The following is a 27,917-nucleotide window of genomic DNA, read 5'->3' as shown; positions in this document are numbered from 1 at the left end:
TTTTAGGAGTAATGGTTAAAGAGCTATTGAAATGTGAAAAATGTGATTTATCACTATGTTGACGGTCCCTAAATGCTGTTGGTGGACATAAGGAAAACTACAGCCGAATATCCAACCTGAAACGGTCTTTACCTCGGTAGGCTGAACGTACATTTCTGTGACACACTATCTAGCTTGCTAACTCAGTGGCTGCGTTTCAAAGTCATAAAAGACACACCCTGGTCCTCGCCTTATGTCCTTGGGGGAATCCCCGCGGCCATATTTGTTTTCAGTCCAATTGATTAGCCAAACAAGGGAAGTTTGCAACGTAAGCCCCTCAGCCCTTGTTTTAAATGTGGAGTTTGCGAGTGTACAATTATGTTCACTTCGGAGCCTGAAATGCCCCCAACTTTTCAATTCGCGATGATTGTATATCCGCTAATAAAAGTCCACTAAAACTTAAAACCTCAACATGGAGTCAACATAAAAGTGTAAGTAAAAACGAATGTAAATAATTTAGGATGTGTGCTACTAATACACAAACACGTCTTGTAAAAGTAATTATGTTTTTGTTTTGTAGAAATGTTCCTTCTTCAGAAGTAGCTAGGCAGGCTAACGTTAGTTAGCTAATTAATTTGCTAGCTGTCATACACTAGTAGGCTGGACACATGACATTTTTAACAACGCTTTTTTCTGATAACTAGTTCATTGCATCCGCCGTGGAGCCCAGTTTCATAATATGACCATATTTCCCAGCTGCTTGCCTACGTTTTAAAGTAATCACGAAAAAACTGGCCTTATTTTAGTGCATTTTTCACCTTGCCAGCTCCTATTAGTTCTATTGAGCACCGTGGCACCAACTCGCCTTCCGAACGTTCTATTCCCAGCCCATTGTTCTAGTTCCCAATACCTGCTTCGCTATTGCTGGCAATGAGACCTGCTCACATTGTTTATAGTTCAAATATAAACAACGACAAAAATCTACTGATGGAACTCTGAGGTCGGCCTATTGTTTCCTATTGGGCAAATATTGGCATGTCTGTCTATTTCGCCAAATATCTCGCAATGTGTATATTTGGATTTTTCAGATGCCATTTTAATCATGATAATCTTCTTTCTCATTATGTGAGTCTGGTGAGTGAGCTTGGATGTCATCAAATGTTTGCCTCAAAATACGTTTTTCCCTTGGAACGCAGGGCTCCCCCCCATTGTTTTCCTATTGAGAGGCATGCCAGTCTATTTCACCAAGTATCTCACAATGTGTATATTTACATTTTTTCAAGTCGGACACTATTTTAATCGGGAGAATCTCCTCTTTGTAATTATGTAATTCTGGGAAGCGAGCTCGTTTTTTATCGATCACTAGACCAGAAAAAGTTTTCATTTTTTCCCTACTGTCACATTACGCAGACATAACCCCTGTTGACAATATTGAGGTGTGGATGTTTTACTTTCTACCCAAGTTGTTTTTTTCCAGGTTTGTCTGACGAACAGATTGTAGTGGTAAAATAAACAGGGATACATTTTTTTGTGCCATTTAGGCAAAATGGAATTCTAAGCATCACTCCAGTCAAAACAGGTTCTGTGAACGCGCTAGTGTTCCAGCTTAGCCAACGTTCTTTTGCTGTTTTCCAGCCTTGGGTGAATTTTGACTCATTCTATTGTCCAGCCTAACAGTAGGCGTATATGAATAATGATATAGTTAATATAAGTAGACATGCAATCATAATTGACTGTAGAGCATATAAAGCACCCACAAGCGACCGATGGCTGAAAACACAATCATCACAGGATGAACGAGTGACGAATTTCAAGGGCGGTCCATTTAAAAATCATTCCTTCCTCCCTCTCCCCAAGAGTATACTCGTCAGACATTCTGATACGTCATCAGAAGTGTACACTTAATTTGAAGGCTGAGGTGATAGGGTGTGTCTTTTAAGTGTTTGGAATGCACCCAGTGACTGCTGCTTGGCAAATAAATATGTGCCTCTTCTTCTATGGTATATTGGCAATCACACAATTTAATGTGAATCCCGCCACCTGCTATGCGGGATGGAAACACGATTTTATAAATAAAACGAATCAAATCACTTTTCAGTTTAAAAAAAAATCTGATCCCTACACAGGCTCAAGGGGAACCCGAGAGGGGAGGGGGGTTCTTCGGCACCAGTACCCCTTGCAAGTCTTCGAATGTAAAATCATTGAGTCCCAAAACCTTTTCTGCTGCAGCCACAATAATGTCTAATTTCTTAGACTTCTTTGAGACTTGTGCTGTACAGTTTATAACTGTGGCAATGAACGCAAAAAAATCCACCTTTTTAACACACAGGGTATCTTTTGTCTGACGGCAAACATTTACTACAGGCTGTGATGTATCCACTACCATCTCTTCACGAGTATCAACTGTTTTCTCAATTATTTTAATTGCCTCCGCATAGGAGATTCGATTGATCACTAACCTTTGCCACATCAATTTCTTTCACACCCTTACAGGGCACTCCAGGAACTCAGGATCATGTTCTCCATCACAATTGCCACACCATCGTCCTTCTACACACCATTCTTCAGTATGCTCGGTTTGTTGGCACACACTTGAAACATGGCTAAATCCTTTACAATTCTAACATTGCAGTGGTTTGGGGACGAAAGCTTTTACGGCGTACAGTGGGGCAAAAAAGTATTTAGTCAGCCACCAATTGTGCAAGTTCTCCCAATTAAAAAGATGAGAGGCCTGTAATTTTCATCATAGGTACACTTCAACTATGACAGACAAAATGAGAAAATCCAGAAAATCACATTGTAGGATTTTCAATGAATTTATTTGCAAATTATGGTGGAAAATAAGTATTAGGTCAATAACAAAAGCTTATCTCAATACTTTGTTATATACCCTTTGTTGGCAATGACAGAGGTCAAACGTTTTCTGTAAGTCTTCACAAGGTTTTCACACACTGTTGCTGGTATTTTGGCCCATTCCTCCATGCAGATCTCCTCTAGAGCAGTGATGTTTTGGGGCTGTTGCTGGGCAACACGGACTTTCAACTCCCTCCAAAGATTTTCTATGGGGTTGAGATCTGGAGACTGGCTAGGCCACTCCAGGACCTTGAAATGCTTCTTACGAAGCCACTCCTTCGTTGCCCGGGCGGTGTGGTTGGGATCATTGTCATGCTGAAAGTCCCAGCCACGTTTCATCTTCAATGCCCTTGCTGATAGGAGGTTTTCACTCAAAATCTCACGATACATGGCCCCATTAATTCTTTCCTTTACACGGATCAGTCGTCCTGGTCCCTTTACAGAAAAACAGCCCCAAAGCATGATGTTTCTACCCCCATGCTTCACAGTAGGTATGGTGTTCTTTGGATGCAACTCAGCATTCTTCAAATCAAAATCAAATCAAATTTTATTTGTCACATACACATGGTTAGCAGATGTTAATGCGAGTGTAGCGAAATTCTTGTGCTTCTAGTTCCGACAATGCAGTAATAACCAACAAGTAATCTAACTAACTACAGGCCCATTAGTATATTACCTGTGGTGTCAAAGGTTGTTGAAAAGTGTGTAGCAGAACAACTGATTGCCCACCTCAACAACAGCCCCTTCACATTACACTCCATGCAGTTTGGCTTCAGAGCGAAACACTCCACAGAAACGGCCAACTGCTTTCTTCTGGAAAATGTGAAGTCCAAGATGGACAAAGGGGGTGCTGTTGGGGCTGTGTTTCTGGACCTAAGGAAGGCTTTTGATACTGTTAACCATGAGATTCTCATCACAAAATTGTCCAAGTTCAACTTTTCCCCTGATGCCTTGAGATGGATGAAATCATACCTTGAAGGCAGAACTCAGTGTGTCAGAGTGAGCAATGAGCTGTCGCCCACTCGTAGCTATGATGTGGGCGTGCCCCAAGGGTCAATACTGGGGCCCCTCCTGTTCAGCCTGTACATTAATGATCTGCCTTCTGTCTGTACTGGGTCTGAAGTTCAAATGTATGCAGATGATACAGTGATCTATGTGCATGCAAAGAGCAAACAACAAGCTGCACAAGAACTCACTACTGTAATGGTCCAGGTTACAAAGTGGCTCAGTGACTCGTGTTTGCATCTCAATGTGAAAAAAACTGTTTGCATGTTCTTCACAAAGAGGGCAACAGATGCTACTGAGCCAGATGTCTATGTGTCAGGGGAGAAGCTCCAGGTGGTATCCGATTTTAAGTACCTTGGCATCATACTTGATTCCAACCTCTCTTTTAAAAAGCATGTGAAAAAGGTAATTCAAATAACCAAATTCAACCTAGCTAATTTCCGATTTATACGAAATTTTTTGACTACAGAGGTAGCAAAACTGTACTTCAAATCTATGATACTCCCCCACTTAACATACTGCTTGACTAGTTGGGCCCAAGCTTGCTGTACAACATTAAAACCTATTCAGTCTGTCTACAAACAGGCTCTCAAAGTGCTTGATAGAAAGCCCAATAGCCATCATCATTGTCACATCCTTAGAAAGCATGAGCTCTTGAGTTGGGAAAATCTTGTGCAATACACCGACGCATGTCTTGTATTCAAGATCCTCAATGGCCTGGCTCCCCCTCCACTCAATATTTTTGTTAAACAGAAAACCCAGACATATGGCAGCAGATCCACAAGGTCTGCCATGAGAGGTGACTGTATAATTCCCCTAAGGAAAAGCACCTTTAGTAAATCTGCATTCTCTGTGAGAGCTTCCCATGTCTGGAATACACTGCCATCAGACACACATAACTGCACCACATATCACACTTTCACAAAATGCTTGAAGACATGGCTAAAGGTCAATCCGATTTGTGAACATGGTCCCTAGCTATGTGTTGCCACTCCATGTTGTCTGTTGTCTGTAGCTTGTGAGGTGTGGAAACACTGTTGCTTTTATGAATTTTGTCTTGCTGCTTTTTGTTTTATGCTGCTCTGTCTGTATGCTACGTCTTGCTTGTCCTATGTTGCTCTGTCTGTATGCTGTGTCTTGCTTGTCCTATGTTGCTATGTCTTGCTTGTTCTATGTTGCTATTGTCTATATTGTAATTGTTTTTAATAACCTGCCCAGGGACTGCGGTTGAAAATTAGCCGGTTGGCTAAAACCGGCACTTTTACTGAAATGTTGATTAATGTGCACTGTCCCTGTAAAAATAAAAATAAACTCAAACTCAACAATTCAAGTGTAAGGGGATAAAGAATATGTACATAAAGATATATGAATGAGTGATGGTACAGAGCGGCATAGGCAAGATACAGTAGATGGTATCGAGTACAGTATATACATATGAGATGAGTATGTAAACAAAGTGGCATAGTTAAAGTGGCTAGTGATACATGTATTACATAAAGATGCAGTAGATGAGAGTACAGTATATACGTATACATATGAGATGAATAATGTAGGGTATGTAAACATTATATTAGGTAGCATTGTTTAAAGTGGCTAGTGATATATTTTACATAATTTCCCATCAATTCCCATTATTAAAGTGGTTGGAGTTGAGTCAGTGTGTTGGCAGCAGCCACTCAATGTTAGTGGTGGCTGTTTAACAGTCTGATGGCCTTGAGATAGAAGCTGTTTTTCAGTCTCTCGGTCCCAGCTTTGATGCACCTGTACTGACCGCGCCTTCTGGATGATAGCGGGATGAACAGGCAGTGGCTCGGGTGGTTGTTGTCCTTGATGATCTTTATGGCCTTCCTGTAACATCGGGTGGTGTAGGTGTCCTGGAGGGCAGGTAGTTTGCCCCCCGGTGATGCGTTGTGCAGACCTCACTACCCTCTGGAGAGCCTTACGGTTGTGGGCGGAGCAGTTGCCGTACCAGGCGGTGATACAGCCTGCCAGGATGCTCTCGATTGTGCATCTGTAGAAGTTTGTGAGTGCTTTTGGTGACAATCCGAATTTCTTCAGACTCCTGAGGTTGAAGAGGCGCTGTTGCGCCTTCTTCACGATGCTGTCTGTGTGGGTGGACCAATTCAGTTTGTCTGTGATGTGTATGCCGAGGAACTTCAAACTTACTACCCTCTCCACTACTGTTCCATCGATGTGGATAGGGGGGTGTTCCCTCTGCTGTTTCCTGAAGTCCACAATCATCTCCTTAGTTTTGTTGACGTTGAGTGTGAGGTTATTTTCCTGACACCACACTCCGAGGGCCCTCACCTCCTCCCTGTAGGCCGTCTCGTCGTTGTTGGTAATCAAGCCTACCACTGTTGTGTCGTCCGCAAACTTGATGATTGAGTTGGAGGAGTGCGTGGCCACGCAGTCGTGGGTGAACAGGGAGTACAGGAGAGGGCTCAGAATGCACCCTTGTGGGGCCCCAGTGTTGAGGATCAGCGGCGTGGAGATGTTGTTGCCTACCCTCACCACCTGGGGGCGGCCCGTCAGGAAGTCCAGTACCCAGTTGCACAGGGCGGGGTCGAGACCCAGGGTCTCGAGCTTGATGACGAGCTTGGAGGGTACTATGGTGTTAAATGCCGAGCTGTAGTCATCCTCCAAACACGACGAGTTGAGGTTTTACCAAAAAGTTATATTTTGGTTTCATCTGACCATATGATATTCTCCCAATCTTCTTCTGGATCATCCAAATGCTCTCTAGCAAACCTCAGGCGGGCCTGGACATGTACTGGCTTAAGCAGGGGGACACGTCTGGCACTGCAGAATTTGAGTCCCTGGAGGCGTAGTGTGTTACTGATGGTAGGCTTTGTTACTTTGGTCCCAGCTCTCTGCAGGTCATTCACTAGGTCCCCCCCGTGTGGTTCTGGGATTTTTGCTCACCGTTCTTGTGGTCATTTTGACCCCACGGGGTGAGATCTTGCATGGAGCCCCAGATTGAGGGAGATCAGGCAGGTTTAAATATCAAACAAACTCTGAACCAACTATATTAATTTGAGGACAGGTCGAAAAGCATTAAACATGTATGGCAATTTACCTAGCTAGCTTGCTGTTGCTAGCTAATTTGTCCTGGGATATAAACATTGGGTTGTTATTTTACCTGAAATGCACAAAAGTCTGTAATTAGTGTCCAGTAGAGTCGATGTTTTGGAAGCCACAGCGGGATCCAGTGACTGAGGGATCAAACTAAGCTTTGATCATTTATCACGTGGTAACTGCTTGTCAATTTTGCTTTGGGTTTGAATGAGTCTTGAATGAATTACCAATAACTACGAGTCGTTTCATTTATAATCATTGTTGTGCTATGATTTCAGGATCGATTCCGTCTGGTTCTACACCCTGAGCTATCTTTCCACCTGTTAAGTTGAAATATATCTAGATAAAAACAAAAAGCTTCCAGCAGAGGTCGGCACTTTCAGTTCCGACACCTGTCAGATGGTAGTGTGACCTCTGAAGCTTCAAACGTCATCACGTGGTATTGTTACTTTGATACAAGCATCACGATGTTGTATCGAATCAGTAGTGCTTTGAAAACTGTGTCGGAGCTCTGATATCAGTAGTCCCATCACTAGTAATGGCTTTCCTTATGCACTGCTCAAAAAAATAAAGGGAACACTAAAATAACACATCCTAGATCTGAATGAATGAGATATTCTTATTAAATACTTGTTTCTTTACATATTTTAATGTGCTGACAACAAAATCACAAGTATCAATGGAAATCAAATTTATCAACCCATGGAGGTCTGGATTTGGAGTCACACTCAAAATTAAAGTGGAAAACCACACTACAGGCTGATCCAATGTCCTTAAAACAAGTCAAAATGAGGCTCAGTAGTGTGTGTGTGGCCTCCAACGTGCCTGTATGACCTCCCTACAACGCCTGGGCATGCTTCTGAAGAGGTGGCGGATGGTCTCCTGAGGGATCTCCTCCCAGACCTGAACTAAAGCATCCACCAACTCCTGGACAGTCTGTGGTGGATGGAGCGAGATATGATGTCCCAGATGTGCTCAATTGGATTCAGGTCTGGGGAACGGGCGGGCCAGTCCATAGCATCAATGCCTTCATCTTGCAGGAACTGCTGACACACTCCAGCCACATGAGGTCTAGCATTGTCTTGCATTAGGAGGAACCCAGGGCCAACCGCGCCAGCATATGGTCTCACAAGGGGTCTGAGGATCTCATCTCGGTACCTAATGGCAGTCAGGCTACCTCTGGCGAGCACATGGAGGGCTGCGCAGCCCCCCAAAGAAATGCCACCCCACACCATGACTGACCCACCGCCAAACCGGTCATGCTGGAGGATGTTGCAGGCAGCAGAACGTTCTCCACGGCATCTCCAGACTATGTCACGTCTGTCACATGTGCTCAGTGTGAACCTGCTTTCATCTGTGAAGAGCACAGGGCGCCAGTGGCGAATTTGCCAATCTTGGTGTTCTCTGGCAAATGAAAAACGTCCTGCACGGTGTTGGGCTGTAAGCACAACCCCCACCTGTGGACGTCGGGCCCTCATACCACCCTCATGGAGTCTGTTTCTGACCGTTTGAGCAGACACATGCACATTTGTGGCCTGCTGGAGGTCATTTTGCAGGGCTCTGGCAGTGCTCCTCCTTGCACAAAGGCGGAGGTAGCAGTCCTGCTGCTGGGTTGTTGTCCTCCTACGGCCTCCTCCACGTCTCCTGATGTACTGGCCTGTCTCCTGGTAGCGCCTCCATGCTCTGGACACTACGCTGACAGACACAGCAAACCTTTTTGCCACAGCTCGCATTGATGTGACATCCTGGATGAGCTGCACCACCTGAGCCACTTGTGTGGGTTGTAGACTCCGTCTCATGCTACCACTAGAGTGAAAGCACCGCCAGCATTCAAAATTGACCAAAACATCAGCCAGGAAGCATAGGAACTGAGAAGTGGTCTGTGGTCACCACCTGCAGAACCACTCCTTTATTGAGGGTGTCTTGCTAATTGCCTATAATTTCCACCTGTTGTCTATTCCATTTGCACAACAGCATGTGAAATGTATTGTCAATCAGTGTTGCTTCCTAAGTGGACAGTTTTATTTCACAGAAGTGTGATTGACTTGGAGTTACATTGTGTTGTTTAAGTGTTCCCTTTATTTTTTCGAGCAGTGTATTTAGCATGCAACAAATACGTACCATATGAGGATGATACATGAGAACAGAAAAACAACTATGTGCTTGTAATATACCCATCCTCTGGCTGTGGTTCAATGTGGAGTAGTACTCTTGAAGCAGGACTTTCATACCATAATAGCAGCTTGACATGTAACATTGTCGCATTTCCTTCACTTTTTCTGCAATTTCTTGAGGATTAATGATTAACCAGTGGAAGCATTGTAGAACAATGTTCTGTTCTGAACGATATAAATTTAGGGTCCATACACAGATTGGCTATACACATCCATAGGCATATAGGTCTTTTTATCCTCCAACACTAAACAATAAGCAATAAAAGTGTTACTTCAGCTGAATTGCACATATTTGATGGCAAATATCTTCAATCTCTAACATTAGCGTTACTACAATAAAGAACAATGACAAGTGGAAATATTTTTGGACTATTGCAGCAGACAACCACTCCCATCAGCTAACAACAACAAGAAGCGGCACCAGTGGGCACGCCATCACCAAGACTGGAAAAACATTGCCTGGTCTGACGAATCCCGGTTCCTGTTGTGTCAGGATTTGGCGTACGCAGCATGAGTCCATAGTTTTTTTTCTTTAACCTTTATTTTGACAGGGAAGTATTGCTGACACTAGGGTCTCTTTTACAAACACAATTACAAAACATATTCAGAAAACCAGACACATTTATCAACAGAGGTCTCTGATCATTACTCTGAACTGATCAAGAGGGACCAGAACACCTCAGAGTTGTTCCACATAAAGGGTGCAAAGAGACTAAAAGCAGCTTTACTCTGGAGACCAAAGGGACCTCCAGTGTTATCCAAGCCTGAGACCGGGTTTGATCATTTCTTATGTCTAAAACCAGACACATTTATCAACAGAGGTCTCTGATCATTACTCTGAACTGATCAAGAGGGACCAGAACACCTCAGAGTTGTTCCACATAAAGGGTGCAAAGAGACTAAAAGCAGCTTTACTCTGGAGACCAAAGGGACCTCCAGTGTTATCCAAGCCTGAGACCGGGTTTGATCATTTCTTATGTCTAAAACCAGACACATTTATCAACAGGGGTCTCTGATCATTACTCTGAACTGATCAAGAGGGACCAGAACACCTCAGAGTTGTTCCACATAAAGGGTGCAAAGAGACTAAAAGCAGCTTTACTCTGGAGACCAAAGGGACCTCCAGTGTTATCCAAGCCTGAGACCGGGTTTGATCATTTCTTATGTCTAAAACCAGACACATTTATCAACAGAGGTCTCTGATCATTACTCTGAACTGATCAAGAGGGACCAGAACACCTCAGAGTTGTTCCACATAAAGGGTGCAAAGAGACTAAAAGCAGCTTTACTCTGGAGACCAAAGGGACCTCCAGTGTTATCCAAGCCTGAGACCGGGTTTGATCATTTCTTATGTCTAAAACCAGACACATTTATCAACAGAGGTCTCTGATCATTACTCTGAACTGATCAAGAGGGACCAGAACACCTCAGAGTTGTTCCACATAAAGGGTGCAAAGAGACTAAAAGCAGCTTTACTCTGGAGACCAAAGGGACCTCCAGTGTTATCCAAGCCTGAGACCGGGTTTGATCATTTCTTATGTCTAAAACCAGACACATTTATCAACAGAGGTCTCTGATCATTACTCTGAACTGATCAAGAGGGACCAGAACACCTCAGAGTTGTTCCACATAAAGGGTGCAAAGAGACTAAAAGCAGCTTTACTCTGGAGACCAAAGGGACCTCCAGTGTTATCCAAGCCTGAGACCGGGTTTGATCATTTCTTATGTCTAAAACCAGACACATTTATCAACAGAGGTCTCTGATCATTACTCTGAACTGATCAAGAGGGACCAGAACACCTCAGAGTTGTTCCACATAAAGGGTGCAAAGAGACTAAAAGCAGCTTTACTCTGGAGACCAAAGGGACCTCCAGTGTTATCCAAGCCTGAGACCGGGTTTGATCATTTCTTATGTCTAAAACCAGACACATTTATCAACAGAGGTCTCTGATCATTACTCTGAACTGATCAAGAGGGACCAGAACACCTCAGAGTTGTTCCACATAAAGGGTGCAAAGAGACTAAAAGCAGCTTTACTCTGGAGACCAAAGGGACCTCCAGTGTTATCCAAGCCTGAGACCGGGTTTGATCATTTCTTATGTCTAAAACCAGACACATTTATCAACAGAGGTCTCTGATCATTACTCTGAACTGATCAAGAGGGACCAGAACACCTCAGAGTTGTTCCACATAAAGGGTGCAAAGAGACTAAAAGCAGCTTTACTCTGGAGACCAAAGGGACCTCCAGTGTTATCCAAGCCTGAGACCGGGTTTGATCATTTCTTATGTCTAAAACCAGACACATTTATCAACAGGGGTCTCTGATCATTACTCTGAACTGATCAAGAGGGACCAGAACACCTCAGAGTTGTTCCACATAAAGGGTGCAAAGAGACTAAAAGCAGCTTTACTCTGGAGACCAAAGGGACCTCCAGTGTTATCCAAGCCTGAGACCGGGTTTGATCATTTCTTATGTCTAAAACCAGACACATTTATCAACAGAGGTCTCTGATCATTACTCTGAACTGATCAAGAGGGACCAGAACACCTCAGAGTTGTTCCACATAAAGGGTGCAAAGAGACTAAAAGCAGCTTTACTCTGGAGACCAAAGGGACCTCCAGTGTTATCCAAGCCTGAGACCGGGTTTGATCATTTCTTATGTCTAAAACCAGACACATTTATCAACAGAGGTCTCTGATCATTACTCTGAACTGATCAAGAGGGACCAGAACACCTCAGAGTTGTTCCACATAAAGGGTGCAAAGAGACTAAAAGCAGCTTTACTCTGGAGACCAAAGGGACCTCCAGTGTTATCCAAGCCTGAGACCGGGTTTGATCATTTCTTATGTCTAAAACCAGACACATTTATCAACAGAGGTCTCTGATCATTACTCTGAACTGATCAAGAGGGACCAGAACACCTCAGAGTTGTTCCACATAAAGGGTGCAAAGAGACTAAAAGCAGCTTTACTCTGGAGACCAAAGGGACCTCCAGTGTTATCCAAGCCTGAGACCGGGTTTGATCATTTCTTATGTCTAAAACCAGACACATTTATCAACAGAGGTCTCTGATCATTACTCTGAACTGATCAAGAGGGACCAGAACACCTCAGAGTTGTTCCACATAAAGGGTGCAAAGAGACTAAAAGCAGCTTTACTCTGGAGACCAAAGGGACCTCCAGTGTTATCCAAGCCTGAGACCGGGTTTGATCATTTCTTATGTCTAAAACCAGACACATTTATCAACAGAGGTCTCTGATCATTACTCTGAACTGATCAAGAGGGACCAGAACACCTCAGAGTTGTTCCACATAAAGGGTGCAAAGAGACTAAAAGCAGCTTTACTCTGGAGACCAAAGGGACCTCCAGTGTTATCCAAGCCTGAGACCGGGTTTGATCATTTCTTATGTCTAAAACCAGACACATTTATCAACAGAGGTCTCTGATCATTACTCTGAACTGATCAAGAGGGACCAGAACACCTCAGAGTTGTTCCACATAAAGGGTGCAAAGAGACTAAAAGCAGCTTTACTCTGGAGACCAAAGGGACCTCCAGTGTTATCCAAGCCTGAGACCGGGTTTGATCATTTCTTATGTCTAAAACCAGACACATTTATCAACAGAGGTCTCTGATCATTACTCTGAACTGATCAAGAGGGACCAGAACACCTCAGAGTTGTTCCACATAAAGGGTGCAAAGAGACTAAAAGCAGCTTTACTCTGGAGACCAAAGGGACCTCCAGTGTTATCCAAGCCTGAGACCGGGTTTGATCATTTCTTATGTCTAAAACCAGACACATTTATCAACAGAGGTCTCTGATCATTACTCTGAACTGATCAAGAGGGACCAGAACACCTCAGAGTTGTTCCACATAAAGGGTGCAAAGAGACTAAAAGCAGCTTTACTCTGGAGACCAAAGGGACCTCCAGTGTTATCCAAGCCTGAGACCGGGTTTGATCATTTCTTATGTCTAAAACCAGACACATTTATCAACAGAGGTCTCTGATCATTACTCTGAACTGATCAAGAGGGACCAGAACACCTCAGAGTTGTTCCACATAAAGGGTGCAAAGAGACTAAAAGCAGCTTTACTCTGGAGACCAAAGGGACCTCCAGTGTTATCCAAGCCTGAGACCGGGTTTGATCATTTCTTATGTCTAAAACCAGACACATTTATCAACAGAGGTCTCTGATCATTACTCTGAACTGATCAAGAGGGACCAGAACACCTCAGAGTTGTTCCACATAAAGGGTGCAAAGAGACTAAAAGCAGCTTTACTCTGGAGACCAAAGGGACCTCCAGTGTTATCCAAGCCTGAGACCGGGTTTGATCATTTCTTATGTCTAAAACCAGACACATTTATCAACAGAGGTCTCTGATCATTACTCTGAACTGATCAAGAGGGACCAGAACACCTCAGAGTTGTTCCACATAAAGGGTGCAAAGAGACTAAAAGCAGCTTTACTCTGGAGACCAAAGGGACCTCCAGTGTTATCCAAGCCTGAGACCGGGTTTGATCATTTCTTATGTCTAAAACCAGACACATTTATCAACAGAGGTCTCTGATCATTACTCTGAACTGATCAAGAGGGACCAGAACACCTCAGAGTTGTTCCACATAAAGGGTGCAAAGAGACTAAAAGCAGCTTTACTCTGGAGACCAAAGGGACCTCCAGTGTTATCCAAGCCTGAGACCGGGTTTGATCATTTCTTATGTCTAAAACCAGACACATTTATCAACAGAGGTCTCTGATCATTACTCTGAACTGATCAAGAGGGACCAGAACACCTCAGAGTTGTTCCACATAAAGGGTGCAAAGAGACTAAAAGCAGCTTTACTCTGGAGACCAAAGGGACCTCCAGTGTTATCCAAGCCTGAGACCGGGTTTGATCATTTCTTATGTCTAAAACCAGACACATTTATCAACAGAGGTCTCTGATCATTACTCTGAACTGATCAAGAGGGACCAGAACACCTCAGAGTTGTTCCACATAAAGGGTGCAAAGAGACTAAAAGCAGCTTTACTCTGGAGACCAAAGGGACCTCCAGTGTTATCCAAGCCTGAGACCGGGTTTGATCATTTCTTATGTCTAAAACCAGACACATTTATCAACAGAGGTCTCTGATCATTACTCTGAACTGATCAAGAGGGACCAGAACACCTCAGAGTTGTTCCACATAAAGGGTGCAAAGAGACTAAAAGCAGCTTTACTCTGGAGACCAAAGGGACCTCCAGTGTTATCCAAGCCTGAGACCGGGTTTGATCATTTCTTATGTCTAAAACCAGACACATTTATCAACAGAGGTCTCTGATCATTACTCTGAACTGATCAAGAGGGACCAGAACACCTCAGAGTTGTTCCACATAAAGGGTGCAAAGAGACTAAAAGCAGCTTTACTCTGGAGACCAAAGGGACCTCCAGTGTTATCCAAGCCTGAGACCGGGTTTGATCATTTCTTATGTCTAAAACCAGACACATTTATCAACAGAGGTCTCTGATCATTACTCTGAACTGATCAAGAGGGACCAGAACACCTCAGAGTTGTTCCACATAAAGGGTGCAAAGAGACTAAAAGCAGCTTTACTCTGGAGACCAAAGGGACCTCCAGTGTTATCCAAGCCTGAGACCGGGTTTGATCATTTCTTATGTCTAAAACCAGACACATTTATCAACAGAGGTCTCTGATCATTACTCTGAACTGATCAAGAGGGACCAGAACACCTCAGAGTTGTTCCACATAAAGGGTGCAAAGAGACTAAAAGCAGCTTTACTCTGGAGACCAAAGGGACCTCCAGTGTTATCCAAGCCTGAGACCGGGTTTGATCATTTCTTATGTCTAAAACCAGACACATTTATCAACAGAGGTCTCTGATCATTACTCTGAACTGATCAAGAGGGACCAGAACACCTCAGAGTTGTTCCACATAAAGGGTGCAAAGAGACTAAAAGCAGCTTTACTCTGGAGACCAAAGGGACCTCCAGTGTTATCCAAGCCTGAGACCGGGTTTGATCATTTCTTATGTCTAAAACCAGACACATTTATCAACAGAGGTCTCTGATCATTACTCTGAACTGATCAAGAGGGACCAGAACACCTCAGAGTTGTTCCACATAAAGGGTGCAAAGAGACTAAAAGCAGCTTTACTCTGGAGACCAAAGGGACCTCCAGTGTTATCCAAGCCTGAGACCGGGTTTGATCATTTCTTATGTCTAAAACCAGACACATTTATCAACAGAGGTCTCTGATCATTACTCTGAACTGATCAAGAGGGACCAGAACACCTCAGAGTTGTTCCACATAAAGGGTGCAAAGAGACTAAAAGCAGCTTTACTCTGGAGACCAAAGGGACCTCCAGTGTTATCCAAGCCTGAGACCGGGTTTGATCATTTCTTATGTCTAAAACCAGACACATTTATCAACAGAGGTCTCTGATCATTACTCTGAACTGATCAAGAGGGACCAGAACACCTCAGAGTTGTTCCACATAAAGGGTGCAAAGAGACTAAAAGCAGCTTTACTCTGGAGACCAAAGGGACCTCCAGTGTTATCCAAGCCTGAGACCGGGTTTGATCATTTCTTATGTCTAAAACCAGACACATTTATCAACAGAGGTCTCTGATCATTACTCTGAACTGATCAAGAGGGACCAGAACACCTCAGAGTTGTTCCACATAAAGGGTGCAAAGAGACTAAAAGCAGCTTTACTCTGGAGACCAAAGGGACCTCCAGTGTTATCCAAGCCTGAGACCGGGTTTGATCATTTCTTATGTCTAAAACCAGACACATTTATCAACAGAGGTCTCTGATCATTACTCTGAACTGATCAAGAGGGACCAGAACACCTCAGAGTTGTTCCACATAAAGGGTGCAAAGAGACTAAAAGCAGCTTTACTCTGGAGACCAAAGGGACCTCCAGTGTTATCCAAGCCTGAGACCGGGTTTGATCATTTCTTATGTCTAAAACCAGACACATTTATCAACAGAGGTCTCTGATCATTACTCTGAACTGATCAAGAGGGACCAGAACACCTCAGAGTTGTTCCACATAAAGGGTGCAAAGAGACTAAAAGCAGCTTTACTCTGGAGACCAAAGGGACCTCCAGTGTTATCCAAGCCTGAGACCGGGTTTGATCATTTCTTATGTCTAAAACCAGACACATTTATCAACAGAGGTCTCTGATCATTACTCTGAACTGATCAAGAGGGACCAGAACACCTCAGAGTTGTTCCACATAAAGGGTGCAAAGAGACTAAAAGCAGCTTTACTCTGGAGACCAAAGGGACCTCCAGTGTTATCCAAGCCTGAGACCGGGTTTGATCATTTCTTATGTCTAAAACCAGACACATTTATCAACAGAGGTCTCTGATCATTACTCTGAACTGATCAAGAGGGACCAGAACACCTCAGAGTTGTTCCACATAAAGGGTGCAAAGAGACTAAAAGCAGCTTTACTCTGGAGACCAAAGGGACCTCCAGTGTTATCCAAGCCTGAGACCGGGTTTGATCATTTCTTATGTCTAAAACCAGACACATTTATCAACAGAGGTCTCTGATCATTACTCTGAACTGATCAAGAGGGACCAGAACACCTCAGAGTTGTTCCACATAAAGGGTGCAAAGAGACTAAAAGCAGCTTTACTCTGGAGACCAAAGGGACCTCCAGTGTTATCCAAGCCTGAGACCGGGTTTGATCATTTCTTATGTCTAAAACCAGACACATTTATCAACAGAGGTCTCTGATCATTACTCTGAACTGATCAAGAGGGACCAGAACACCTCAGAGTTGTTCCACATAAAGGGTGCAAAGAGACTAAAAGCAGCTTTACTCTGGAGACCAAAGGGACCTCCAGTGTTATCCAAGCCTGAGACCGGGTTTGATCATTTCTTATGTCTAAAACCAGACACATTTATCAACAGAGGTCTCTGATCATTACTCTGAACTGATCAAGAGGGACCAGAACACCTCAGAGTTGTTCCACATAAAGGGTGCAAAGAGACTAAAAGCAGCTTTACTCTGGAGACCAAAGGGACCTCCAGTGTTATCCAAGCCTGAGACCGGGTTTGATCATTTCTTATGTCTAAATTGAATTAATGATGATAGATGCAAAGGAAGTTTCTGCATGAGTGCTTTGTAGATAAACACAAGAAAATGCTGCTCTCTCCTTATATACAAAGAGGCCCAACCCACCTGGCCACGTCATGCCTGGTGTCAACGGTACTGGCTGGAGGCGGTGGTGTAATGGATGTAAAAAATGTTCTGTGTAATGAAAAGAAAATGTTTCTCCTTGCCAATGTGAACAAACTGAATGTAAGCATGCAGGGGAAATACAAAACAATTCTACAGATGACTCACTGAATCGGCAAAATACTTTTGACTGTGATCCTGGCTAAGTTGACATGCTGGAAATTGAAATTGAACAGCTGATTGAGCTGTTCGAATGCTGCAGACAACCAGTGGTGACAACGTCGTTCAGGGCAGGTGGAGCTTTGTTTTCGCATGTTATTTTGGCATTAATACGTGTCACATATCAGTTTGAAAACAATGTTAAAAATATATATCATTCAATTGATTGGACATGATTTGTAAAGGCACACACATGTCTATAATTTCCCACAGTTGACAGTGCATGTCACAGCAAAAACCAAGCCATGAGGTCGAAGGAATTGTCCGTCGAGTGCCGAGACAAGATTGTGTCGAGGCACAGATCTGGGGAAGGGTACCAAAAAATGTCTGCAGCATTGAAGGTCCCCAAGAACACAGTGGCCTCCATCATTCTTAAATGGAAGAGGTTTGGAACCATCAAGACTCTTCCTAGAACTGGCCACCCGGACAAACTGAGTAATCGGGGCAGAAGGGCCTTGGTCAGGGAGGCTACCAAGAACCCGATGGTCACTCTGGCAGAGCTCTGGAGTTCCTCTGTGGAGATGGTTGTCCTTCTGGAAGGTTCTCCCATCTCTGCAGCACTCCACCAATCAGGCCTTTATGGTAGAGGGGCCTGACGTAAGCCACTCCTCAGCACTCTTAAGGCACATGACAGCCCACTTGGAGTTTGCCAAAAGGATGTTTTTTAGTGTCAGGGACTGGGAGACTAGTCAGGATCAAGGGAAAGATGAATGGAGAGATCCTTGATGAAAACCTGCTCCAGAGCGCTCAGGACCTCCGACTGGGGCAAAGGTTCACCTTCCAACAGGACAACAACCCTAAGCACACAGCCAAGACAACGAAGGAGTGGCTTTGGGACAAGTCAAATCATATCAAATGTATTTATATAGCCCTTCGTACATCAGCTGATATCTCAAAGTGCTGTACAGAAACCCAGCCTAAAACCCCAAACAGCAAGCAATGCAGGTGTAGAAGCACGGTGGCGCCCTAGGAAGGACAAAACTCCCTAGAAAGGCCAAAACCTAGAAAGAAACCTAGAGAGGAACCAGGCTATGAGGGGTGGCCAGTCCTCTTCTGGCTGTGCCAGGTGGAGATTTTAACAGAACATGGCCAAGATGTTCAAATGTTCATAAATGACCAGAATGGTCAAATAATAATAATCACAGTTGTTGTCGAGGGTGCAGCAAGTCAGCACCTCAGGAGTAAATGTCAGTTGGCTTTTCATAGCCGATCATTAAGAATATCTCTACCACTCCTGCTGTCTCTAGAGAGTTGAAAACAGCAGGTCTGGGACAGGTAGCATGTCCGGTGAACAGGTCAGGATTCCATAGCCGCAGGCAGAACAGTTAAAACTGGAGCAGCAGCATGGCCAGGTGGACTGGGGGCAGCAAGGAGTCATCATGCCAGGTAGTCCTGAGGCATGGTCCTAGGGCTCAGGTCCTCCGAGAGAGAGAAAGAAAGAGAGAGAGAATTAGAGAAAGCATACTTAAATTCAGACAGGACACCGGATAAGACAGGAGAAGTACTCCAGATATAACAAACTGGGGGGGGGGGCGCCAACCCAGACAGGAAGATCAGGTCAGTGACTCAACCCACTCAAATGACGCACCCCTCCTAGGGACGGCATGAAAGAGTCTCTGGATGTCCTTGAGTGGCCGAGCCAGAGCCCAGACTTGAACCCGATCGAACATCTCTGAAGAAAGACCTGAAAATATCTGTGCAGCAACTCTCCCATCCAACCTGACAGAGCTTGAGAGGATCTGCAGAGAAGAATGGGAGAAACTCCTCAAATACATGTCTGCCAAAATTGTAGCGTCATACACAAGAAGACTCAATGCTGTAATTGCTACCAAAGGTGCTTTAACAAAGTACTGAGAAAAGAGTCTGAATACTTAGTGGGGAGAACAAGTATTTGATACACTGCCGATTTTGCAGGTTTTCCTACATACAAAGCATGAAGAGGTCTGTAATTTAAAAAAATCATAGGTACACTTCAACTGTGAGAGACGGAATCTAAAGCAAAAATCCAGAAAATCACATTGTATGATTTTTAAGTAATTCATTTGCATTTTATTCCATGACATTAGTATTTGATACATCAGAAAAGCAGAACTTAATATTTGGTACAGAAACCTTTGTTTGCAATTACAGAGATCATACGTTTTCTGTAGTTCTTGACCAGGTTTGCACACACTGCAGCAGGGATTTTGGCCCACTCCTCCATACAGACCTTCTCCAGATCCTTCAGGTTTCGGGGCTGTCGCTGGGCAATACGGACTTTCAGCTACCTCCAAAGATTTTCTATTGGGTTCAGGTCTGGAGACAGGCTAGACCACTCCAGGACCTTGAGATGCTTCTTGCTTCTTAGTTGCCCTGGCTGTGTGTTTCGGGTCGTTGTCATGCTGTAAGACCCAGATACGACCCATCTTCAATGCTCTTACTGAGGGAAGGAGGTTGTTGGCCAAGATCTCATGATACATGGCCCCATCCATCCTCCCCTCAATACTGTGCAGTCGTCCTGTCGCCTTTGCAGGAAAGCGTCCCCAAAGAATGATGTTTCCACCTCCATGCTTCACGGTTGGGATGGTGTTCTTGGGGTTGTACTCATCCTTCTTCTTCCTCCAAAGACGGTAAGTGGAGTTTAGACCAAAAAGCTCTATTTTTGTCTCATCAGACCACATGACCTTCTCCCATTCCTCCTCTGGATCATCCAGATGGTCATTGGCAAACTTCAGATGGGCCTCGACATGCGCTGGCTTGAGCAGGGGGACCTTGTGTGCGCTTTTAATCCATGACGGCGCAGTGTGTTACTAATGGTTTTCTTTGAGACGGTGGTCCCAGCTCTCTTCAGGTCATTGACCAGGTCCTGCCGTGTAGTTCTGAGCTGATTCCTCACCTTCCTCATGGTCATTGATGCCCCACGAGGTGAGATCTCGCATGGAGCCCCAGACCGAGGGTGATTGACCGTCATCTTGAACTTCTTGCATTTTCTAATAATTGCGCCAAAGGTTGTTGCCTTCTCACCAAGCTGCTTGCCTATTGGTCCTGTCACCCATCCCAGCCTTGTGCAGGTCTACAATTTTGATCCCTGATGTCCTTACACAGCTCTCTGGTCTTGGCCATTGTGGAGAGGATTGAGTGTGTGGACAGGTGTCTTTTATACAGGTAATGAGTTCAAACCGGTGCAGTTAATACAGGCAATGAGTGGAGAACAGGAGGGATTCTTAAAGAAAAACTAACAGGTCTGTGAGAGCCGGAATTCTTACTGGTTGGTAGGTTATCAAATACTTATGTCATGCAATAATTACTTAAATCATACAATGTGATTTTCTGGATTTTTGTTTTAGATTATGTCTCTCACAGTTGAGGTATACCTATGATAACAATTACAGACCTCTACATGCTTTGTATGTAGGAAAACCTGCAAAATAGGCAGTGTATCAAATACTTGTTCTCCCCACTGTACATATTCTCATTTACCCCTTTAGATTTGTGTGTATTAGGTACTTGTTGGGGAATTTTTAGATTACTTGTTAGATATTACTGCACTGTCGGAACTAGAAGCACAAGCATTTCGCTACACTTATTTAGTTAGCTAATCCAAGTTGATCATTTTAAAAGGCTAATTGATCATTATAACACCATTTTGCAGTTATGTTAGCACAGATGAAAACTGTAGTTCTGATTAAAGAAGCAATATAACTGGCCTTCTTTAGACTAGTTGAGTATCTGGAGCATCAGCATTTGTGGGTTCGATTACAGGCTCAAAATGGCCAGAAACAAAGAACTTTCTTCTGAAACTCATCAGTCTATTCTTGTTCTGAGAAATGAAGGCTATTTCATGCGAGAAATTTCCAAAATGTTAAATCACAAACTGGCCCTAACCAGAATAGCGAAAGGGGTGGGAGACCCCGGTGCACAACTGAGCAAGAGGACAAGTACAGTTGAAGTCACAAGATTACATACACCTTAGCTAAATACATTTAAACTCAGTTTTTCACAATTCCTGACATTTAATCCTAGTAAAAAGTCCCTGTTTTAGGTCAGTTAGGATCACCACTTTATTTTAAGAAGGTGAAATGTCAGAATAACGGTAGAGAGAATTATTTATTTCAGCTTGTATTTCTTTCATCACATTCCCAGTGGGTCAGAAGTTTACATACACTCAATCAGTATTCGGTAGCATTGCTTTTAAATTGTTTTAACTTGGGTCAAATATTTTGTTTGGCCTTCCACAAGCTTCCCACAATAAGTTGGGTGAATTTTGGTCCATTCCTCCTGACAGAGCTGGTGTCATTGAGTCAGGTTTGTAGGCCTCCTTGCTCGCACACACTTTTTCAGTTCTGCCCACAAATGTTCTGTAGGATTGAGGTCAGGGCTTTGTGATGGCCACTCCAATACCTTGACTTTGTTGTCCTTAAGCCATTTTGCCTCAACTTTGGAAGTATGCTTGGGGTCATTGTCCATTTAGAAGACCCATTTGCGACCAAGCTTTAACTTCCTGACTGATGTCTTGAGATGTTGCTTCAATATATCCACATAATTGTCCTCATGATGCCATCTATTTTGTGAAGTGCACCAGTCCCTCCTGCAGCAAATCACCCCCACAACTTGATGCTGCCACCCCCGTGCTTCACGGTTGGGATGGTGTTCTTCGGCTTGAAAGCCTCCACCTTTTTCCTCCAAACATATTAATGGTCATCATGGCCAAACAGTTCTATTTTTGTTTCATCAGACCAGAGGACATTTCTCTAAAAATTATGATATTTTTTCCCATGTGCAGTTGCAAACCGTAGTCTGGCTTTTTTATGGCGGTTTTGGAGCAGTGGCTTCTTCCTTGCTGAGCGGCCTTTCAGGTTTTGCCGATATAGGACTCGTTTTACGGTGGAAATAGATACTTTTGTACCCGTTTCCTCCAGCATCTTCACAAGGTATTTTGCTGTTCTGGGATTGATTTGCACTTTTTGCACCAAAATACGTTCATCTCTAGGAGACAGAACACGTCTCCTTCTTGAGCGGTATGATGGCTGCGTGGTCCCGTGGTGTTTATACTTGCATACTATTGTTTGTACAGATGAACGTGGTACCTTCAGGCGTTTGGAAATTGCTCCCAAGGATGAACCAGACTTGTGGAGGTCTACACTTTTTTCCTGAGGTCTTGGCTGATTTCTTTGGATTTTCCCATGATGTCAAGCAAAGAGGCACTGAGTTTGAAGGTAGGCCTTGAAATACATCCACAGGTACACCTCCAATTGACTCAAATGATGTCAGTTAGCCCATTAGAAGCTTCTAAAGCATGACATTTTATGTAATTTTCCGAGCTGTTTAAAGGCACTTAGTAAACTTCTGACACCACTGGAAATGTGATATTATACTTCAGTAATCCACAATGACCTGGTGATGTAACAGTCTAATAATTACATTGTCTTCCATATTCCTACAGATAGCTTGTAACTGGAGATCCCTTCAAAAACGATTGCCTACAATTACCGTGTAGGGAGCACTGCAAGGTTGGGTGACCAGGGCCATCTAGCACTGCCTCCTGGGGGAATTCAGGCATGTGAAGGCTACTTGTGTCCTGATTAACTTCATGAGGATGGACACGAGGACCAGGAGGGGATCTGCACCTCTCCTTCGTGTGCCAGACGAGAAGTCTGCTGCTCTTGCAAGATGTTTCAAGGATGGGGTCTGTTTTTTTGGAACAATTAGACACCCTATATATAACCCAGACTCGTGTATCAATTTGATTGATGGATTGTGTTGTGCCATGAGCAGGCTCAGGTTTATAACTGTGGCTCCCTCCATCTACAAAAAATAAGCAAGAGGGTCAACCATAGAGAAGAGTAAGACACTTCATTATTTCTATAACTACGCTATATTGTTTGTCCTCGTGTGTCCGTTCAGATCCCTGTTGAACAGTCTCTTTAACTACCTTATTTTCTCACACAGTCTCTCTCCTTCACTTCATCCCTCTCTCCCCTTCTCCCTAAATCCTCTAGGTTATATCAGCTGTGTCGGTGAACCCCTCCCGCATCTGAAATGACTACATAGAGGGCACAGCATGATCATAGGTGAGAGGTCAGGTCACCAGGAAGTATTATTAAAGAGATGCTTTACATTGAAATACAGATAGAGATGTAGTAGTCCCAGAGTTAATGATCCAAGGTCAGTTTATATTATACAGGAAGTATTATTGAAGAGATGCTTTACATTGAAATACAGATAGAGATGTAGTAGTCCCAGAGTTAATGATCCAAGGTCAGTTTTGCATTTCACCTCCTGATGGAGTGTTAGAATAGAAAAAACAACACTTAAACATGCTCTCTCTCATCTGCAGGTATGTTTTGTTGTGAGAGAGGATGCCAAACCCCAGTCCTGTCATCGCCACCTCATCCACTCTTAAGATAACCTTCAGGCCGACTGGGAGCCCAAGGCTGGCTAGGAGACACCATTATGTAATTGTGATGAACAGAGTATTCATCAATCATATGCTGTATTCCCTGCTCCTCTGTTCTTACCTCTTTCCCTTTTTATATGTCTCTCGTCGTCTTTATTCCTGTTTTTATAAGGCACACCAGATGTGCATTGAAGTACAGATTGAACTTGTACAGTGGGGCAAAAAAGTATTTAGTCAGCCACCAATTGTGCAAGTTCTCCCACTTAAAAAGATGAGAGGCCTGTAATTTTCATCATAGGTACACTTCAACTATGACAGACAAAATTAGGAGAAAAAAATCCAGAAAATCACATTGCAAATAAATTCATTAAAATCCTACAAATGACACTCCAGGAACTCAGGATCATGTTCTCCATCACAATTGCCACACCATCGTCCTTCTACACACCATTCTTCAGTATGCTCGGTTTGTTGGCACACACTTGAAACATGGCTAAATCCTTTACAATTCTAACATTGCAGTGGTTTGGGGACGAAAGCTTTTACGGCGTACAGTGGGGCAAAAAAGTATTTAGTCAGCCACCAATTGTGCAAGTTCTCCCAATTAAAAAGATGAGAGGCCTGTAATTTTCATCATAGGTACACTTCAACTATGACAGACAAAATGAGAAAATCCAGAAAATCACATTGTAGGATTTTCAATGAATTTATTTGCAAATTATGGTGGAAAAGAAGTATTTGGTCAATAACAAAAGCTTATCTCAATACTTTGTTATATACCCTTTGTTGGCAATGACAGAGGTCAAACGTTTTCTGTAAATCTTCACAAGGTTTTCACACACTGTTGCTGGTATTTTGGCCCATTCCTCCATGCAGATCTCCTCTAGAGCAGTGATGTTCTGGGCTTTCAACTCCCTCCAAAGATTTTCTATTGGGTTGAGATCTGGAGACTGGCTAGGCCACTCTAGGACCTTGAAATGCTTCTTACGAAGCCACTCCTTCGTTGCCCGGGCGGTGTGTTTGGGATCATTGTCATGCTGAAAGACCCAGCCACATTTCATCTTCAATGCCCTTGCTGATGGAAGGAGGTTTTCACTCAAAATCTCACGATACATGGCCCCATTCATTCTTTCCTTTACACGGATCAGTCGTCCTGGTCCCTTTGCAGAAAAACAGCCCCAAAGCATGATGTTTCCACCCCCATGCTTCACAGTAGGTATGGTGTTCTTTGGATGCAACTCGGCATTCTTTGTCCTCCAAACACGACGAGTTGAGGTTTTACCAAAAAGTTATATTTTGGTTTCATCTGACATTCTCCCAATCTTCTTCTGGATAATCCAAATGCTCTCTAGCAAACTTCAGACGGGCCTGGACATGTACTGGCTTAAGCAGGGGGACACGTCTGGCACTGCAGGATTTCAGTCCCTAGTGTGTTACCAATGGTAGGCTTTGTTACTTTGGTCCCAGCTCTCTGCAGGTCATTCACTAGGTCCCCCCATGTGGTTTTGTGATTTTTGCTCGCCGTTCTTGTGATCATTTTGACCCCACGGGGTGAGATCTTGCGTGGAGCCCCAGATCGAGGGAGATTATCAGTGGTCTGGTATGTCTTCCATTTCCTAATAATTGCTCCCACAGTTGACTTCTTCAAACCAAGCTGCTTACCTATTGCAGATTCAGTCTTCCCAGCCTGGTGCAGGTCTACAATTTTGGTGTCCTTTGACAGCTCTTTGGTCTTGGCCATAGTGGAGTTTGGAGTGTGACTGTTTGAATTTGTGGACAGGTGTCTTTTATACTGATAACAAGTTCAAACAGGTGCCATTAATACAGGTAATGAGTGGAGGACAGAAGAGCCTCTTTAAAAAGTTACAGGTCTGTGAGAGCCAGAAATCTTGCTTTTTGTAGGTGACCAAATACTTATTTTCCACCATAATTTGCTAATAAATCAAATCAATGTGATTTTCAGGATTTTTTTTCTCATTTTGTCTGTCATAGTTAGTGCACCTATGATGAAAATTACAGGCCTTTCATCTTGTTAAGTGGGACTTGCACAAATGGTGGCTGACTAAATACTTTTTTGCCCCATTGTATGTAATATGTATTTATAACTCTTGGATAATGAATTTTTCTCAAAGCGTTTCACATTATCTACTCGTTGAAATACTACACCTGTCCTGTGTTTATCAGATCAATGCAGATGAAGGGCATTAGATATTGAGATGAACCGCTTTCAGAGTATTTACATGATGCATAGGAAGTGTAGTGTAAAGTTTAATTCTATTTCTGCATATATGAATTACAGGTCAGCCTTTAACTAGTTAAAGCATGTTTCTAGTCTATTGCATAGTTACAAGGGTTAATCATTGATGTCACAGGAGCAGTAAACACTGTTGAAGTGTATAATTGTAATACCTACATGCAGACACAGCATCATTTAAATAATGGAGTTTGATACACCTGGTATTGGAAATGACTGAAAAAGAATGTCTCAGAGATTCATACCTGAACCACACCTTTATTTGCCAAGGAAGCATACATAATCAGTGAATATATTCAATGTACAGGCTCTCATTTGTGGTAATAACTACATGTATATGCCCTAGTAGGAAGACCACTTTGTGCAGCTTACCCTGCACTATCGAGTCTACTTCTGATAAGCTTCCCAGTAAAACAACCAAGCCACCCAGAAAAGTGCAAAAATAAATTGACCATATTAGCAGCATGAGGAACAAGGTTCATGAAGTCAATAACTTGCTTGTAACAGACGACATATTCTGAAACTCACTTAGTGGTAGAAATACATGGTTATAACATTTACAGAAAAGATTCATGCCAACGGGGGAGGTGTTGCGGTCTATATTCAGAACCACATTCCAGTAAAGCATAGAGAAGATCTAATGTTGAAGTAATATGGCTACAGGTTCATCTGCCTCACCTAAAGCCCATTCTGGTGGGAAGCTGCTATAGACCACCAAGTGCTAACAGTCAGTATCTGGATAATGTGTGAAATTCTCTGTAATGTACGTGATATCAGAGAAGTACATTTTCTGTGTAATTTAAATAATGACTAGCTCTCATCTAGCTGCCCACTCAAGAAAATGCTTCAAACTGTAACCAGTGCCTGCAACCTGGTTCAGGTTGTCAGTCAACCTAGCAGGGTATTTACAAACACAGGAATTAAATCATCAACATGTATTGATCACATCATTACTAATGCTGCAGAAATTGGCTTTAAAGCAGTATCCAAATCCATATATATATATATATATAATATAATAGCCAGATCTAGGAAAACCAAAATTAAAGAGGTGGAAATATTGTCTATCATACCCCGTGGCTTGTCATTGTTGATAATCTGGATGGAAAATCACTGAGAATAATAGTGGACGATATTGCCACATCTTCAATTTAAGCCTACTAAAGTGTGCACCCTCAGGCCTGGAGGGAAGCTAAAGTCATTCCGCTACCAAAGAATAGTAAAGTCCCCATTACTGGCTCAAATAGCAGACTAATCAGCCTGTTACCAACCATTAGTCAATTTCTTAATAAAATTGTGTTTGACCAGAAACAATGCCATTTCACAGAAAACAAATTGACAGACTTCCAGCAAGCATATAGGGAAGGACACTCAACAAGCACGGACAGCACTTACACAAATGACTGATTGGCTGAGAGAAATTGATGATACAATTATTGTAGGGGCTGTCTAATTAGACTTCAGTGCAGCTTCAATCATAGTCTGCTGCTGGAAAAACATGTGTGTTATAGCTTTAGAACCCCTGCTATAATGTGGACAAAGAGTTAGACAAGTAATAGAACACACAGGGTCTTCTTAAATAGAAGCATTTCAAACATAATCCAGGTAGAAGCAGGAATTCCCCAGGGTAGCTGTTTAGGCCCCTTGCTTTTTTCAATCTTCACTAAAGACATGCCACTAGCTTATGTAGATTGGCGCCGGATAGGATGACTGATGTTTTACATACTCCAAACCAACTGCTATTTCGTAAATTTTTTTGAGTTGTTTGTAATGTTGCTGCTACCGTCTC

The 27,917-nt window shown here is 43.2% G+C and overlaps 1 long non-coding RNA gene across 1 annotated transcript; it reads left to right on the top strand.

Annotated features, from left to right (window-relative positions):
* Positions 1-232: 232 nt before the first annotated feature.
* Positions 233-24,515, top strand: LOC109883934 (uncharacterized). The gene is made up of 5 exons (XR_004205342.1): positions 233-470; positions 2,473-2,555; positions 22,552-22,693; positions 22,921-23,548; positions 23,815-24,515. It is a non-coding gene; the product is annotated as an uncharacterized LOC109883934 (long non-coding RNA).
* The last annotated feature ends 3,402 nt before the right edge of the window (positions 24,516-27,917 follow it).

The sequence above is a fragment of the Oncorhynchus kisutch genome, linkage group LG24, assembly GCF_002021735.2.
Source record: "Oncorhynchus kisutch isolate 150728-3 linkage group LG24, Okis_V2, whole genome shotgun sequence".
Classification (NCBI taxonomy): domain Eukaryota; kingdom Metazoa; phylum Chordata; class Actinopteri; order Salmoniformes; family Salmonidae; genus Oncorhynchus; species Oncorhynchus kisutch.
Note: the sequence above shows the minus strand (reverse complement) of the source record. Positions and strands in the feature narration are given on the sequence as shown.